At 40.1% G+C, this 17,379-nt stretch overlaps 1 long non-coding RNA gene across 2 annotated transcripts in view; it reads right to left on the reverse strand.

Annotated features, from left to right (window-relative positions):
• Positions 1-15,840: 15,840 nt before the first annotated feature.
• The window catches only part of LOC135255702 (uncharacterized), a 33,704-nt gene continuing 32,165 nt past the window's right edge, over positions 15,841-17,379 (reverse strand). For both annotated transcript variants that reach the window (XR_010330240.1, XR_010330242.1), the window contains one exon: positions 15,841-16,688. This is a non-coding gene — a long non-coding RNA (uncharacterized LOC135255702). The remainder of the gene's footprint in view (positions 16,689-17,379) is intronic.

Here is a 17,379-nt window from a genome sequence, read left to right on the forward strand (position 1 = left end):
GGTAACCCAGGCATCGGAATTTTTTTGGGGAATACAATGGCATCTTCAGAAAGAAAAATCCCTGACTGACGGTTTGAGGGCAGGGTCTGCAATCTTGGCTTTGCAGAGACGCAGAGTCCAGACCAGCTCAGACCCATGATACTGTTTAAACTGATCGATTTACTGCTGAGTAACAAGGAAAACCAGAAGACCCATCAGTGTCTACAGGTCCGAGGTTACAGGCCCCTGTCCTTGGGGTAGTATTGAAATGCAATGCAAGTAGATGCAAGACCAACTCCCATCCTCCCACAGCACTGCAACTAGTCAGACATAGATATTTCTTTTGGCTTTGTGATTCCATCTTTGAACAGTGCCTTTTAATTGATGAAGGTCATGTGTATTGTTCCAGTCAGAAAGACTTTCTTCTCTCTATAGCAGGAATACATTTTCTCAGCAAGCGTCTCTGAGTTCATAATCACTCCCTTCCTTCAAAACACAGTTGAATGCTTTTTCACCCTTATCACATTTTGAGGATGTGTGAAAATAACTTTCGTTCCTTCTGTTAATTACTGAATAAGAGCTGAAAAGAAAAAAAAAAGATGACGATGTTTGGTAAGTTGCTTCAAATTCAGAAACTTTGAAAAAAGTTTTTTCCTCAAATTACCCGAGTCTGCCTATGAATTTTTATATTCAATGAATAAATAAATAAATAAATAAATAAATAAAGTTTGTAATAAGTGCATATGCGCTCTCATGGGTCCATTTTGCTTTACAGCATGCTATAAATATACTGACCTGTTGGTGATTAGTGGTGATTAAGTTTTTTGTCTTTTGTGTTTATTCATGCCAAAGCCTGATATGTTGATGCTTCTGTTTGACTGGGCTGCATGTTTGTGCATGCAGTTGTGTGTTTGTGTGTGGTTGTTGGTATTTTGTGTACGACTCCATTTTCCATGGCAGAAAAACACGTAAACAAGTTGATCCCTTTGTTTCTGGCATTCCGTTTTGGTTTCCATGGCATCACGACAATTCACAAGAGCTGGGAAACCCACAAAGCACACAGTTCATCCTTGCCTGCTCTCGTAAGACTGCTTTGATTGCTGATTGAGGAGAGAGCTCATGCGTCCCCTTCAGAGATCTCAACAATACTGGAACCCAACTGCGGTTCATATTAGGCCTACCATTGAAAGGCACAGAATTATGAGAGGGGCACTGCTTCAAATTCTGCATCCTCACCGGCACCCACTGTAGGGCATACATGATAATGAATAAATAATAAAAAATAAACATTTTCAGCAACATGGTTAAACATAGCTTCCTACCACACAACTGCTAATATGATACATGGTGTAAACTTTCATAATGACTAATGTGTAAATATACCACATTCACATAGCCGGATACATCTAGAATAATTTCACATTCAGGACCTTCCTCACGGATGCAATGATTGTTTACATTTCAGGTGCCTTAGCCAGTGAACAATGGCTCAAACAATTCACCAACCGCAAACACTGTGTTCTTACGTTCTTTAAGTATTCTTAAAATAAACCTCCGACTGAGATTAAATCAATGTTTTGTTTGTTTTTTGTTTGTTGTTCTTAGCTGTGAGCCACAATTAATTTCAAGTGCAAGTTCAAGTACATTTTGTCACAAGTACAGTTGATGAGTTCAAGATCGCTGACCTGAACTTGCCAGCCTGTTTGTGAAGGGGAAAAAAGACTAAAGACAGGGGCTCAGATTCAATAAATTCAATGTCCCCTTTACCTTGTAAGTCAAAGTTAAGAGGACATCGAATTGATTCAATCTAGGCTCCCCGTTTTGCTGTAGTCAAAACAATAAGCACCTGTTCCCTGTGTAGACCCACGAACACAGAATCACGATGCAATTCCTTATTTACCGCAGTGGCTTACCAATAGAGGGTGCCACTCAGAGACCGATTATCTGATCAATTCATTATAGATGCCTTTCTCCTGCACCGCTAGTTTAAAGTGACGGTTCGGAAATCAACCAGCCTGTTTATTGAGCAGGCGGCCAGGAATATTCATGTAATTAAGATAAATGAAGTAGGCGGTACAGCCATTTAAATCTGACCAGAAAAACAGTTTTTATTTATTTATTTATCCACTTTATAACCATAATCTTTTTTTCAGATGTGCCCAAGAGACCTTCCTTTCTGTTGTTTGTGCATGTTTCTCATCATCCTTGACCTGTTCCCAAAGTAGGAGAGTTCACTTACTCTTCTGAACTCACTGCAAAGACAACACTCCCTGCTTTAGCATCCAACTCAAGCGTTGCATGCATTATGACAACTATTTTGAGAGGCTAAAAGTGATATACATAATATCTGCCATATGACCATCACCTTGGGCAGGGCTCGGTCCCTGTTGGCTTCATTTATTAACTTTATTTGCCCTCTATAAATAAATAAATAAATAAATAAATGATGTCAACAGGGACCAAACCTTGTTCCAGGCGAAAGCCATTTTATTTATTTGGCTCAATGCTCTGCAATTTCAGATTTGTAATAAAACAGTTCAACTGTGGTTAAAGTGCAGATAGTCAGCTTTTATGTAAGGGTATTTTTATACATTTTGGTTTCACCATGTTGAAATTACAGCACCTTTTATACATTGCAGGCATCACTGACACATCCACGCCTGCTTCTTCAAGAGTGTTTCTACTCTGTCGGACAGGTCTTCCTTCCTAAAAGACCCTTTGCATTTCTGAGCTTACCAATGCTGTCTTTATGAATGATGTTCCAAACGGTTGATTTGTGTAAGCCCAAGGTTTGGCTTATGTCTCTGTCAGTTTTTTTTTTCTTCTTCTTATTTCTCAGCCTCCTTGACTTCATTGGCACAGCTCTTGTCCTGATGCCAATAACAGACTCCAAAGGCAATCAAAAGCCTAGAATCGAGACTAGATACTAAAAGCTCCCTTATACCTGCACTAAGGAATCAATGACTAAGAAGAAACACGTGTCAAGCCATTTGTCCCAAACATTACGGTGCCTGGAAATGGGGGTGGGGAAGTACAGAGCCAAATCAAGAAGTATGTATTTGTTATGGACATTATGGAGGTAAATATCCCAATGCATCAATATTAATTAATTTAGCATTTAGCAGCCTAGCTCACAACTAATTATGAATGAGAATTCTGTTATGCTTCTTGGGATGGCATGCATCGTCACATAGCCAAAAAATCCCAATATGGTTGGCCCCACCTCGGCCAGGGCTATATTCCCAAACCCCATTTGCATAATGGAATTAAAAGAGCCTTGCTGTGTCTTTGGTGGACCATTAGGCAAGACTTGTAATTAGTGGCTTCTGCCCTTTCCGTTCATTAATATGCAAATGAAACGTCTGCAGACTGTGAAATATTTGGCACAAGGCAGGAAAAATGCCAGAGTGATTATCAAGCAATTTACACAGAAATTGTCTATTTTTAAGTATTGTGCTTAAGTGTTTTTTAAACTTTTCAGAAGAAAAAGTGCACAGCCTATGAGTGGGTATTGCTGTGAAGTTTGTTAAAACTAGAGGCAGTGATCAGTAATGCTGAGGGAGTGAGGCTTCATCAAGTCCGTAATGGATTGAACAATAATTTGCCTGAAAGCAATGACTTCTTGAACCAAATCAAAACACTCTCTATCACTAAACAATAAAGCTGGTTCAACTAAGTGACATTACGCCTCCATTCTCTTTGTAGTTCATGAAGACACACTCTGGCAACTGCATTAAGCAGACTATGCTGTGCTGCACAACAGCAACAACAACAACAATAATAATAATAATAATAATAATAATAATAATAATAATAATAATAATAATAATAATAATACATCAGTTCAACTCAATTCAAATAATTGAATTATTTCCTTCCAAGGTATCCTAGGCTTTCACTCTTTTCAGTTTAAGGTTCCAGGTTGGCACTGAATCGTAGCCCACTGAGCCTAAAGAGAATAGAAAAAGGGAGCAACTTGAAGCAGATATTTAAAAACCCCCACCCAGTGAAAGCTGAACTGCACCTTTTTTATATTTGAGGTTTTTCTTCTGAAGGCCGAGTTAGCTGGCATTGTGGTGTGTGGGAGGGTAGGGGGCAATGGAGAGGTGCACCCCAATCTTAGTCTTTAAGGGTAACAGTTTGTTTTGATGCCGACAATTTGGCCGCGTGTTAGAAAGCACACTGCGGTCATGCTGAGGGCCTTCAGGGTTTTCTCCGTACAGTAATCTACGGCTTGCCCGCCCAAAAGAGCAGTTGTGGCTCCCCCTTATTGGTCGTTTCTTTGGGGAAAAACATCTTTTAAACACCACTCCAAACAAGCTGCTGCCACACATGGTTGATTTTCTCTGAACGGGCAGCTTCGCTCTCAAAAACCTGGACCACTCTCGGTGGCTCGAATAACAAGCCGGCTGGATAATAGCAGCTCGCTTTTTTGTCACCTCAATTTTTACTAGGGAGAGGCTTTTCGGGGGCCAGAACAAAACGGGGTGCCACTTGATATTAATTATCCGCACTTTGTCAGCGCATTTTTCCTTCGGCCGCTAAGTCTCAGAAAACATCTGCATTTCATAAGCATTTTACCGTCTCTACGGTGCTTTAATGACAGGGAATAATTTCAAATAATATGCCGTCTGTCAGCGAGGAACACTGCTCGCAGCCAAAGAAATATTTTAAAAAAACAATCAGGATCGCAATATTAATTGAAAGACAACAATGCAGTTGGCTTTGGGATTACTGGAGGATTGCTGCGGTAATACAGCAGACACCAATGCAATGGGCTCGGTGTTGCAGGAATGCTCAGCAGTGAAAATATGGTTGACAGCACTTCATTATGCAATATCTGCACAGCATGATCCGTATCTTGAGTATCTTGGAATTATGAGCACAAGAATATTCATCTTCCGGATGTAAATAACCAGCAGTGTCTTCAAGTGTCTGATAGATGTGTCTTTTCCTGTTCATCGTTTAAATATATTCTTCAAGAAGACCTACATCTCCCGTCCAGTCCTTTCGCTCATTTCCACACACACTTATTAATGCATTGTGGTCTAAGAGAGAGGAGCACGTCGCTCGTTCGCTAAAATCGTCTGCCGCGATTTGCAATTTAAATTGTGCCTGTTTGAATGGAGTGGCTGCTGCCATGAATGCAATTGAACTTTTTAAACGTGTCAGGGCAAGCTCCCGCAGAAATGAACTGTGGACACGGCAACATTAATCAAGTGAGAGAATGAGCATTGCCGCTGCTATCTGAATGGGCTCCATTAGAAAGGTGTGACCCCAGGACTGGGGACAGCACTTTCTTTGTTAAGCCCGGCAAATTAAAATCTAAATCCAGTCCTGATTTGACGGGATGCCTATTGTGTTGGCTTTGTGCAATGACAGTCAGAAAAGAAAAAGAAAAAAAATGGTTTACCACTTCAGCAGACATTTCTGCACTCAAAATTAGCCAAAGTTGACATTCTGGTTATGTGGACACATTTGCACCTTCATGGGCCGCTGAAGTCTTCTAATATATATCTGTCCATGTACTCCCCAGCCATTTGCTATATGTTGAAGAAATCTCACTGTAGTTTATCAGGCAAGACGACTGTTCATGCAGGATTTCAACATCCAACCTGCTTTTTTAAAGAACTGTAATGTCTCAGAAATGCCAAGCAATGGTTATTGGACTGCTAGGCTAGTAGATCTGGTCCTCGAAAGAAGAGACCTTCCAGATCCAGCAGCTCATTTTAAAATGTTTGACATCATCATTCTGACGAAAGAAGAAACTTTAAAGTCTTTGGCTTGAGAAGGAAGAGTGAGGCTGGTGGCACTTTATTTACGAGCCAATCAACAGGCTTTGTACTCTGTGCTGAAACAATATGGCCTGCGTTCTGTCAGGGTGGTTCCTTACCTGTGACACGTAATTAAATGCAAGTTTCATTTATTTATTTATTTATTTATTTATTTATTTATTTAGTTAGTTAGTTAGTTAGTTAGTTAGTTAAATTAATCGAAATGAAGAACCGTTATTCATAAAAACTAAGATTTTTGTTCCTTGCTTGACTAACAATAGCTCAAAGGCTTTCATCTGCCCTGTACAACAAAATTAAGCTTGTGTGAATATATGTCATGTTTTTTTTTCTTTCTTTCTGTTAATTTGCATAAGAAATCACTTGAAACTGAAAGGAAGCATGTGTAAGTCAGTAAGCATGGAAACCCTTTGATGTGATGTGTTTTGAAGTTATTGGCTTCTGTGGATGACTGAATTTATATCCAATGTTGACAATGGTTTTTGAAGGCTCTGTAAATGTATTATATATTTATATCAACTTCCAGAAAACAGAACAACCTAGAAATGTCCTTTAACACTTAAAACAGATTTGATCCACAGCATTGTGCACGTGTGCACTGTGTAGCCTATGCAAAACCTAGATTCCACAATAACATCAACAGAATACAATCCATAATGTGATATAATTAGCTTCATTCCTAAATAAAACTCTCTCTTTTTACAACCCATTTTAACCCAAGGACCCATTATCTGTGCTTTCAATCGGCTCATTTAGATTTTGTGCAAAATATAGTTTAAGCTGTTGGCTTAAGTGTGGCCTGGTAAGTCAAGCCGACACCCTTCTCTCTAGTTTAATATAATAAAGTTTCAAGCAGCATTCAATTCTCATACAAGTAAAAGAAAATTGTCCTTGGTGGTTCACATTTTTCAGAAAGGGGAAAAAACATTTCTTACTATTTAAATGTGCTACAGTACATAGCCTACAGAGCTCTGCTTTTGTTTCTGTTCACTTGCAACATGCATGTGCAATTCATCATCCCGCATTTATGAATAATGCAGGACAATGATATACACATACAGCAGAATGGTGGCTTATTTATTTCTGGCCTGTGTGATAGGAAATATCGCTGGGCAGCCGGCTGATTCTACTGGAGATTAATATTTGCCTACAACAGTCAACATTTACCAACATGGATTGATCACAATGTCCCTTTCCAATGAGACAGGCGTGATGGAGATTTATTTAGATTCAATAAAGGGGTCTCTGATTCCACACAAAAAAGCACATATATTTTATATTTACCTGATAGCCAGTGATGACAGGTGAGAAGCTTTCATCACATCAAAATAGGATGGAACTGTATGTGTTGTCTATCATTTTTAGCATCTTTAACCATAGAGAAATTATTTCCTGGTTCATAACATTAAATATTATAAAGTCTATGGTAGCTCCACCTGTTACAGGGTTCATTCTCTCTGATTAAAATCATTACAGCAGCTAGTTCTGTTGGCACTTCCTGTCTAACAGAAATGGTACTGCATGCACAGGCAGCCCCACCAGATGGTTTTAAAAGCAATTCTCTTTAAGAAGTGAAGAAATAAATAATTAAAATTGATAAATAAAAATACAACCTAAGAGAAAAATGTGCAGCAAGTTCTTATCAAAATTGTGCCTTCTCAGAAGCACAAGCATTATTATTATTATTATTATTATTATTATTATTATTATTATTATTATTATTATTATAGTAGTAGTAGTAGTAGTAGTAGTAGTAGTAGTAGTAGTACCAGTAGTAGAGTAAGGATCAGTAGTTATAGCAGCAGTAGTAGTAGTAGCAGCAGAGTAGTAGTACTAGTAGTAGTAGTAATGGTATCATATATTATATATTATTATTATTATTATTAGTAGTAGAGTAGTTACAGCAGCAGTAGTATAGAGTAGAAGGTAGTCCTAGTATTATTTATTGTCTTTTATATAAATATAGGAAAGTAGTAGTAGTAGTAGTAGCAGCAGCAGCAGTAGTACTACTAGTAGTAGTAATGGTAGTCGTATTATTATTATTATTATTATTATTATTATTATTATTATTATTTACTGAAGCTTTCAGTTACTGAGCCTTCCTCAGATCCCCACTCATTAAATGAATCCTTGCTGAGAAAGCCGTTTAGCTCCTGGTACGCCTTGGCAACTTTATGTCTTTTTAAAAAGGACAAAGCGTAAGTGGTTAGCAGTACAAACCATTAACAATTTAGAACACACACAAACATATACTCACAGGCACACACACACACATACAAACACAAACACTTGCACAAATATATATTTATAAATATATTTACAATATGAATTTGCTTAAGTAGCCTCGTGACATATGGGGTGAATCTGCCGCATTTAAAGGAACGGCAGTAGGTAAACAATTAGCATTGGAGACCCACGGCGACGAGGTTCCCCCTCTTCGTCATTACGGCGCCGTGTCTTTTAACAGTTTAGCCCCGCTGTTTTATGAATTCTGAATTACAGCTCGTTAATGTGTCATTTGCATAATTGCACGGAACGGGGAGCGGCGTGAGGGCGCGCGCGGCGGACCGACTCGCTGCCGGGGAGGAGCAGGAAGCGGAACGTTCGCCGGCCGCGTTTTAACAGCTTGATTGCCGCTCCGCGCCGCTCCTTCCTGTGCGGCGGCGTGCGGCGGCGTTCGCCAATGTCGCGCGTTAAAATTATCGTCTGTCCCCAGCATGACTTCTTACCACCACAGAGGAAAAAAAAGGGTGTTGTTTGCCAAGCCATCAGCTAGGTTTTTTTTTTTTGGTGTGCTTTTCCCTCCATTTGCCCGAGCGTAGTCCTGTTTAGATGAGCTCTTCAGGTGGAGACATACTAGGGGCTGGCCCACGGAAAGCAGGGGCTGAAGGCCTGTAAAGTGACTAATTATTTAACTTTCTGGACAGGAGGAAAGACCCTTACAGGAACCGCCTGACAAAATCTGATGGATGATCAGCCTACTGTAATCTGGCACAGGGCTGCTGGTAATAAGAGTAGGACTGGCTTGCTGGTAGGGCTCTACACCACATAAAGAAAATAATAATAATAATAATAATAATAATAATAATAATAATAATAAATCAGTTCTCAGGAATTAAATCATTTCTGTATTCTTTTCTATTCACAAAAAACGTATGATTTAATCACATCGGAATGTCCAAGACATATGGAAACAAACTCAAAAAATGGAGACCTCAGGACTTCATTACGCAACTATGATAAGAGTTATGAAGCAGGCTTTCTCTCTGACAAATCTCTGCGAGCTCTAATGTTTTAATCGCTTTTACAGTATTGAGGTCAGCCACTGGCTGAGACAGACTAGATGAGCAACACAACTTCTGTAGGTTATTTGTAAGATAAATGCACGATTCAGAAATAGATGGCAGGTGTTTAGCCCACCTATAAAATGCAATTAGCCAGCAAATGAGGCTGTGAGGAGCTTCCTGGCCAATGAGCACGAGCCCAGCGAGTGACAGCCATGGAAACGTGAAAATGACAACGCACACAAAATCTCCAAATGGCTCTGTCAACTTCACTCAGCTAATGAATGATGAGCGAGGCTTCTTTCAACCGCACATACTTAACCTCCCATCTTCTTCTTCTTCTCTTTTTTGTGCTGTGAATCTGCTTACCCATAATTCCGGCTCAGATATAATCAATTATCGCTACCAGTTCATGACACAGTCAAAGACAGATAAGGCAGTGGTGTAAAAAAACTCCACCCTGGAACTTTCTGTGTATGCTGGTTTTTCGTGCAAACCACAGTTGCAATTCCAGGATTTTAACAAGCTATTATTTTTTTGTTCATTAGGTGCTTTTCATGTTTAGAGGGACTATGTACCCTCTTAAACCACATGTGTCTCAAGCCACATATGTCTGCATTAACCAAAAAAAAATAAAAGAGGTTACAAAAGTATTTAACTGATCAAGGTGAATCAATAGGCACCTAATTGGAAACAGTGTGGACACATGACCACTAAGACTAATGTGTCAGATTATGAAGAACGGGAAGACAGCAACAAGCTAAACCAGAAAAATGGTAACGAGCTAAACAAGCATTGTGTTGATAAGTTTAAGGAAAAAATAATAATAATTACTTAAGGAGCACATTGATTCCCGTTAGTCCTGAATATGATCAGTTAAAAATCTTTTTTCTCTTTTTAATGCAGTTCTTTGCAAATCTAGCACAATGTGAACAAAACGTGTACTTTTTTCTTAATAGCATGCACGGCTATTTCTGACATAATGTGGCTTAAGAGGGTAAATGATTCCTCTAAACATGAAAAATACCTAATTAATAAAAATAAATAGCTTGTTAAAAATCTGGGATTGCAATTGCGGTTGGAACAAAGCCTAGCATACGCAGAAGGTCCCCAGGACCGAGTTTGAATACCACTGAGATAAGGGATTGGTACTTGGGAAAAGGTCAGCCAGTGAGACAGCGGTGACAGGGTTTAAAAATCGGGAAAGGAATTATGAAATTTGAATTTGTTGACGGTCCCTCGGGCTGAAGGCTACAGTAGATTTCAATATCACGGGGATCATTGTTGACTGTTCTGAGCCTGATAAGAGTTCAGTCCCGGGCGTTATCCTCCCTTTTCAAATCGAGAACGATGCAGCGTATCCTGATGCCCATTCACACTTCATTCCAGCTGACAGACCGGCAACCGTTTGTAATGGATATTTGTGTAAGCGATGCTTGAACTTAAAAGAAATTAAATGCCACCGCACAGTAGCGCTGGTAAAAGCGGTTCTGTCACGGTAATTATGAGCTTCTAACGCGCCGCTCTTGTCTATAAATAAACAACGACAACCAGGAATATGGCCAGGCCCGAGCCAACACGTTTTTCGCACGGTGATATAATACAAACTGAAAACCCCCAGGACTGGCTTTTGAAGCGAATTTGGCTGGACAAAGTGTTGACACCAACTACCCTGCAGGGACACAGGGGCTCCATTAATGGTTGAAAGGACCGTTGCTATGGCTGCTTCAAACCGTAAACAAGGCATAAAACCGTTTGCCTTTTTGTTTAAAACCTAAAACTAAAAACAGAATGTTTAAAACCTGATGCTTAGATGGAGACTGGGCAGTCAAAGTAAAAGCAAACAGGCAATAATAAAGGTTTTTGATATCAGTCAAATCACGCACACACACACACACACGCGCGCACGCGCGCACGCGCACACAAACCATGAACCATGGTTAAGAACAAATGATTGATATGTCTATGCATTGATATGTATCAAGAGCACATTCTCTGAATGGCCATGCTGTCCATGTGTCCATCCTTTAAAAAAAATGTAAGTATCTACATACACAGACAGCAATCTGAGAAATTCAGATAAAGCATTGGCTGGCACGCCCACCACTCCATCGCAAGCCAAATGGCGTCCCAAATATCCCCGCGCCAAGTTTACAATCATTTAGCATCGATCCGTCAGGTTCCCAAACGCCTGCTCGGTGTGTGAAAAGAGAACAGATGAGTCTCGGAGCAGCGAGAGACAGCCGACTCCGAAGGCTCATTATAACCTAAATCATGAACTGCATACACTAGATCCGACAGACAGGAAACAATGGGAGGGCTATGTAAAGATGAGAACTGCCCACCGTCTACAGCTCGCTCACAGTGGCAATTCATCGCGAAGCAGTGCTCCGCATCTTAATCCTCCCTTATTGCTCTAATCCCATTGCTGCCGCGCTCAATACAAACTCCATTTGTCTTTATCTAAATCGAGTTAAAAAAGAAAAAAAAAGAAAAGAAAAAAAAAAGAAAAAAAAAATCATATTGGATGCAACCGTGCCGTTGCCTTTTTGTTTCTGACAAATATCACTTGGAAATCTGATTACACGAACTTACGCTGGGGATGGTAAATAAGCATGCTAATCCCTCCATTACTTCTCCTGGATGTTAAACTCCTCGAGTTTCAGTTATGTCATTGATAATATGATTACGGTACAGCGCTGGTTATTCTGTGATTCTGAAAGACAGCAGCTGGTGCTGCATGTGCTAAACTGTAAAGACCACCAGGAACAAAAGTATATTACTATAGCAATATAAAATAAAATGTATAACAGGATTACATGTATTCCTTTTTATTACTATTATTGATTTTATTTATTGCCTTTACACTTTTTGTTAATCCAGGTATGAATACTGATGTATGTATCCAGTCCCAAAGGAATTCATGTTTTTAGTTTCTACAGTGCATTATATTAATTTCACACAATTTAGAAGCATCCAATATCAGAATGTACCCTCCAATATCCAATAAATTTCCTATACTATTTCAAAAAAAAGAAGGAGCTAGGTCGTGAGGATGGTAGCTAAATATATTAGTTGAAACTAACAACAGAGCACACTGTTTTTTGTTCAGACACATACACATATCTGGAGTGAAGATGATACCGTTGAGCACAATAACAATAAACAACCTTCTATACACTGACATCTCAGGCCGCTATTAGTCGCACAATAGCAAGATCTGGGGTTAAACAATATGGAAGCTGTGCATTCTTTTTTTCTTCCCCTCTAATTTAAACACACAGGATCTGGTGTATTATTTTAATCAATCGGATATTTGAATTTTAACTTGTTCATCCTGCTTTATTTTTAATTGCCATTGTGTACTACACTTCACTTACCAAAAAATGGTAAAACTTCACTTGAACTATAAGTCATAAAGCCCACATAACCATGCCATGACCACGGTATGGCAGCAGTTAATGAAGAGCATCTTATCACTAGCACACAGAGCAGATTTCAAGATAACTTATACAAAACGATTGGGAGATATATGTGATATGTTGGTGTAATGACACCAGCTCAAATACACTCTCAGAACTGGTCATGACAGGTGTTAGGCAACATTCATGACAGAGTAAATTTGGGTTTATGAAGTATAGGTCAAGTCAAGTGTTTTTCCTTGTCAGTCTTGTTATTAGCAAAAAATGATATCATCCTGTGTTTTTAAACATATTGCAGAAGCACACAGCTGATTTTATTTAATTTTTTTTTTTTTTTTTAAATTATCAGCCAATAATCTCAGGCCATGAAGATGACTGTTCTTTTGTTAAACGGCTTTATGAAAAGCTAGGCTGATTGCACCAACGTCGACAGCATGTCTCATAACCGATTTGGCCGTGAGGCATTATACCACAGTTGATGAGGCTTTTTTAATTGTTTCGAAAAACACCCAAATGGGAGAAATCACTATGGAGACCGCCGCACAGATTGGCTGACTCCTCCGTCCTTCCATGCAAAAGAAAAAAAGAAAAAAAGCAGCAGGAGGGAAGCCCACATCGCTTAATCATTTTTTAAACACGCCGAAGGATTAGGTTTCCAAGATTTATGGTCGGAGCGGCGAGCTGCTCACGGCAAAACTCTTCAGGGTCTTTTTTTTTCTCCTCTCCTTTTCTTTTTACATCCCCTGTTTTTTTTTCTTTTCTTCTCCCCTCCAAGTTACAGATGTTTCACTTAATTTGCTCCAGGGCTCCCCCGAGTAGGTGAAGCAGGCCTGCTCTTCACTACAAGCTTCATTTAGTTCTGTCTGTCTTCTCCTGAGACACAACACAAAGACACAGGGCCTCTCTTGAGGAGTTATTAGTATACATAGAAGAGAGGAAAACTGGGAGGAGGAGGAGGGGCGGCGTGCCCCTGAGGAAGAGTGCAGAGAATACCTGTGTGAGAGGATCTATATGTCAAAAACTGTACTCACCCGAAAACAACACTGTGAAACAGCCTTTACAAAAATGCTCATTTTAAATTTTAAATTAAATAAAATTGATTTAGTGGATACCTCGGAGAGAGAGAGAGAGAGAGTGTGTGTATGTGTGTGTGTGTGTGTGTGAGAGAGAGAGGGAGAGAGAGTATATGTGTGTGTGTATGTGCGTGTATGAGAGAGAAGAGAGAGAGTGTGTATGTGTGTGTGTGTGTGTGTGTGTGTGTGAGAGAGAGGGAGAGTATATGTGTGTGTGTATGTGCGTGTATGAGAGAGAGAGAAAGAGAGAGAGAGAGAGAGAAAGAGAGTAGAACAATAGATAATTAAATAAATACTAGGCCATTATTTCCTAGGATAGGCTCAATTAGATCAGATCAATCTGTATGTATGTACCTATATTTGGGTACCCTTATTGGATGCAAAAACCTCTCTTTGGAGAATTAAACTGTGTTTGGGGAGTGAATGCTGACAATGCTGTGTAGTCTTTGATTGTCTTTCTTTGGCACAACCTTTCTAGCAAGCTAAATGGTTCAGTGAAGCAGAACTGCTAGTTTCCCTCTCAGTCAAGGCGAAAAATGACAAGGGACCCTAAAAGTCTCCCTAACATCTGTTTTAGAGAATAATACCCTGTCACATACACAGCGCTACAAAGATTTACTGCAGGATAGCCAAAACAAAGCATGTTGATGCATTGCATCAAGTATCCTGATAAAGTGAGTTAGTGGGTCAGTGTACAAATGTAGAGAGCTGCACAGATAGTTTTGTCAGCAGGGCTAAAACTACAACTTCGCAGAGATGGGCATTGTTTAAGTAGTTCAGTGATCGTGGGGGTGGTTAAATAAGTGGACATTCAAAAAGCAGGTTCCATTTGCAAATAAATAAATAAACTTCAAGTGTTATGTTATGTTCTGGTGCTAGGGACAGGTATGATGTGTGTGTACATGTGCATGTGTGTGTGTGTGTGTGTGTGTGTGTCTGCATGTGCTTGCATGGGTGTGTGTGTGTTTGCATGGGTATGTGCATGTGTCTATGTGCATACGCATGTGTGTGTGTGTGTGTGTGTTTGTGTGTAGGTGTGAGTGTGTGTGTTTGTGCAGGTCTGTGTGTGTGTGCGTGCGTGTGTGTTAGTGTGTGTACGTGTGTGTGTGTAGGTGGCGGCTCTGCCTGCAGATCTTATTAAAACCCCGGAGTGTGAAAATCACAGGCTGGGTCAGCTCCTTGGCAGCGTTTATGAGGCAGGTTGCTTTCTGCAGTGTTCTCTCTCTTTTTTATACCCAGTAAATGGCGTCGCCTGGGCTTTCAGGTGAGTGCGGCACTGCGCTGTCACAGAAAGCCTCAGCAGAGCGCTGCTCTGGCAGGACTGCAGGTCTGGCACACCCAGCGTCCTTTTTTCACAGAGCGCGCGAGGACTTCCCAGCAGCCCCGGCTCCACAGCTTTCAGCTAGCTTCTCATCCGTGTGACACGTCTGAAAGGCCACCCGGGGCCTTGTTATTCTAATGCTCAGAAATTTACTGCACGGTTGGAATTTAAACGTGTTTAATGACGTTGTGTAAATCTCGACTATTTTGACACTTTCATTATCATTAGGGCTGGCCGATACGGCTTAAAAATAGCGCCTTGATAGTTTTAAGCTTCTCCCCGAAAAGCGATGCAAATCTCGACATTAATGCGTTTTCTGAAATAGCTTGACAGAGTGATTATGTACTTAATGTAGACAACCTTTATTTCGTGCAAATTTCTGCATGGTATGCCTTTAAACTAATAAGATACTAATAAGATACCCTCAGCATATCCGGTGTCAAAAATAATAGAAATTAAAACAACATGATAAATGTTATCTCTTGCGCCGTTAACACAAAATTCATTAACAATGATGTGCAAGGTTTGTTAACCATGGTTCTGAAGGCAGTTTCTGAGCAGTTTCTGATCAGCCCACAAGAATCCGCTGGTGGACTGCGTATAGAGGAACGCTCCTGGAGTAACTGAACGAGCACTCACTGTGTATTCTGTGCTTCTGGTGTAAATGCAGGGCTCGTTGCTCCCGTCCTCCATGTTTGCTAAACAGACATGTCTACTGTGTGCTGCATAGTTACGCAATCAACTGCCCGGGTCATTGAGAAGCTAATTTGGCCACATAAACAACGCACAGATGTAAGCACAATACTGTATTCTCTGTGTAGCTTAATTCTTTATCCCCAGACAAAATTATAACAAATATTATGTTAATATTTGATGTATTTCCCAGCCCTCCTCATCATCATCTCTTATTTTTTAGGGAAAAATGTCACCTCTTGCTCAGTAATCAAACCACACATAATAGTCACTGGAACAGATTATAGTTTAGTTGCTTTATTCAAACACATCAGTATTAACAGGGAGGTTAAATTATACATCCCAAAGCATTACAACCGCAGAGACCAAACTGTTGCTGAAGAAATGATGAAGACATTTTTTCCAAAATAAACATACCACCAAAGGAAACAGAATTCCATGCAGCAAACGGAATGGAACGTGTCACACTTAGCAATGGACAGAGGCAGATCCCCCCCCAGCTCAGTGCAGCCTGAATGGCTAATTAAACTCCACCCAAACAGTGTCAGGGAAGGTACTGGCCCACTGACGTCCAGGGATATTTCCTTTTGACCCAGGTCCAGCGTGACCAGCCAGGCCTCATCTATCACCAACGCCAGCTTGAGCTATTAAAGCTGAGGGTCTTTGTGTCTCTGTGATTAAGGGTCATCTGGCCCTGATTCTAACTAATGCTAACTTGCTGTGTCCTTTTCTGTGATGTTTAATTGAAGAGAAAGTAAAATAGCAACATTCTGTTTGTTGAAAGTCATCGCCTTCTATTATGATTATAATCACTATTATTACTATTATAGCAGATGTGCTCATGACAAGTAACTTTTCAAGAGGATCTCCAGTAGCAATTACAGCTTATTTATTTAGGAGTGGTTTGTGGATTGCATGCAGGATTACAAGGATTAGCCATTTTGTAAATAGCCTTACAGTCAGTAGCAAGAATAGGTGTATCATTGGGGCTAGTGACAGTGCCATTCCTTGGCATGGTAAGGTGACAGACTGTCAACTGAGCACCGGTGTTGCACAATTGTGTCTCTCAGTGTTCTCATAGTCCTACAGAACCGTGCCAACGCACCTGCCTCCGGCACATGAACCTAAAAAAAAAAACAACACACGATTTGAATTTATAATAAAGTCCTGTATTCTATTCTGGTCAATGGGGGAAACATTTTTTGAATGGTACAAGTTAGTGAAAGCTTTTTTAAAGTCGTTTTTCAGAGTGATGGGCTGTTGTATTTAACTCCAGTGACAAGCCGGACCAAGTCAGAGACACTCACTGTGGCTCGTGACTAACCTTTAATCAGTATTTTATATTAAGACATCATTCCATTCCGCCCATTTAATGAAGCTAGACTCAATTGTAGACAGTTCGAATGGAAGCTGGCAATAGGTCAAGCACATGCCAGGTGAGAATACCGCAGATTTATGAAGGTCTAAGTTCAGCACAGCAGTAAAACACACTTAGAACAATAAATAAATAAAGTAATGCTTATTAGCAATTATAATACTGGAGACAAGATGGCATACTTTAAAATAAGATATTAAAATAACACTCTGCTGGCTCTTCTCTCCTTAAAAAAGGGAACTTAGATTAAATGAAACCTCCTTAACATATTCTCAGCAGACATAATTCAGAGTAGAAATAAATGGACTGCGGGAGAGAATGGAAGGAGACGTCCGCCTAACCACACCCCCCCCCCCCCCCCCCAACCCCCCCACCACGGCCAAGGTCAATTAAAAGAGGACATGCATTGGCAATCAAAACTGACACCAAAGATTGACTGT

This window comes from Anguilla rostrata, chromosome 5 (genome assembly GCF_018555375.3).
Source record: "Anguilla rostrata isolate EN2019 chromosome 5, ASM1855537v3, whole genome shotgun sequence".
NCBI classification, from domain to species: Eukaryota; Metazoa; Chordata; class Actinopteri; order Anguilliformes; family Anguillidae; genus Anguilla; species Anguilla rostrata.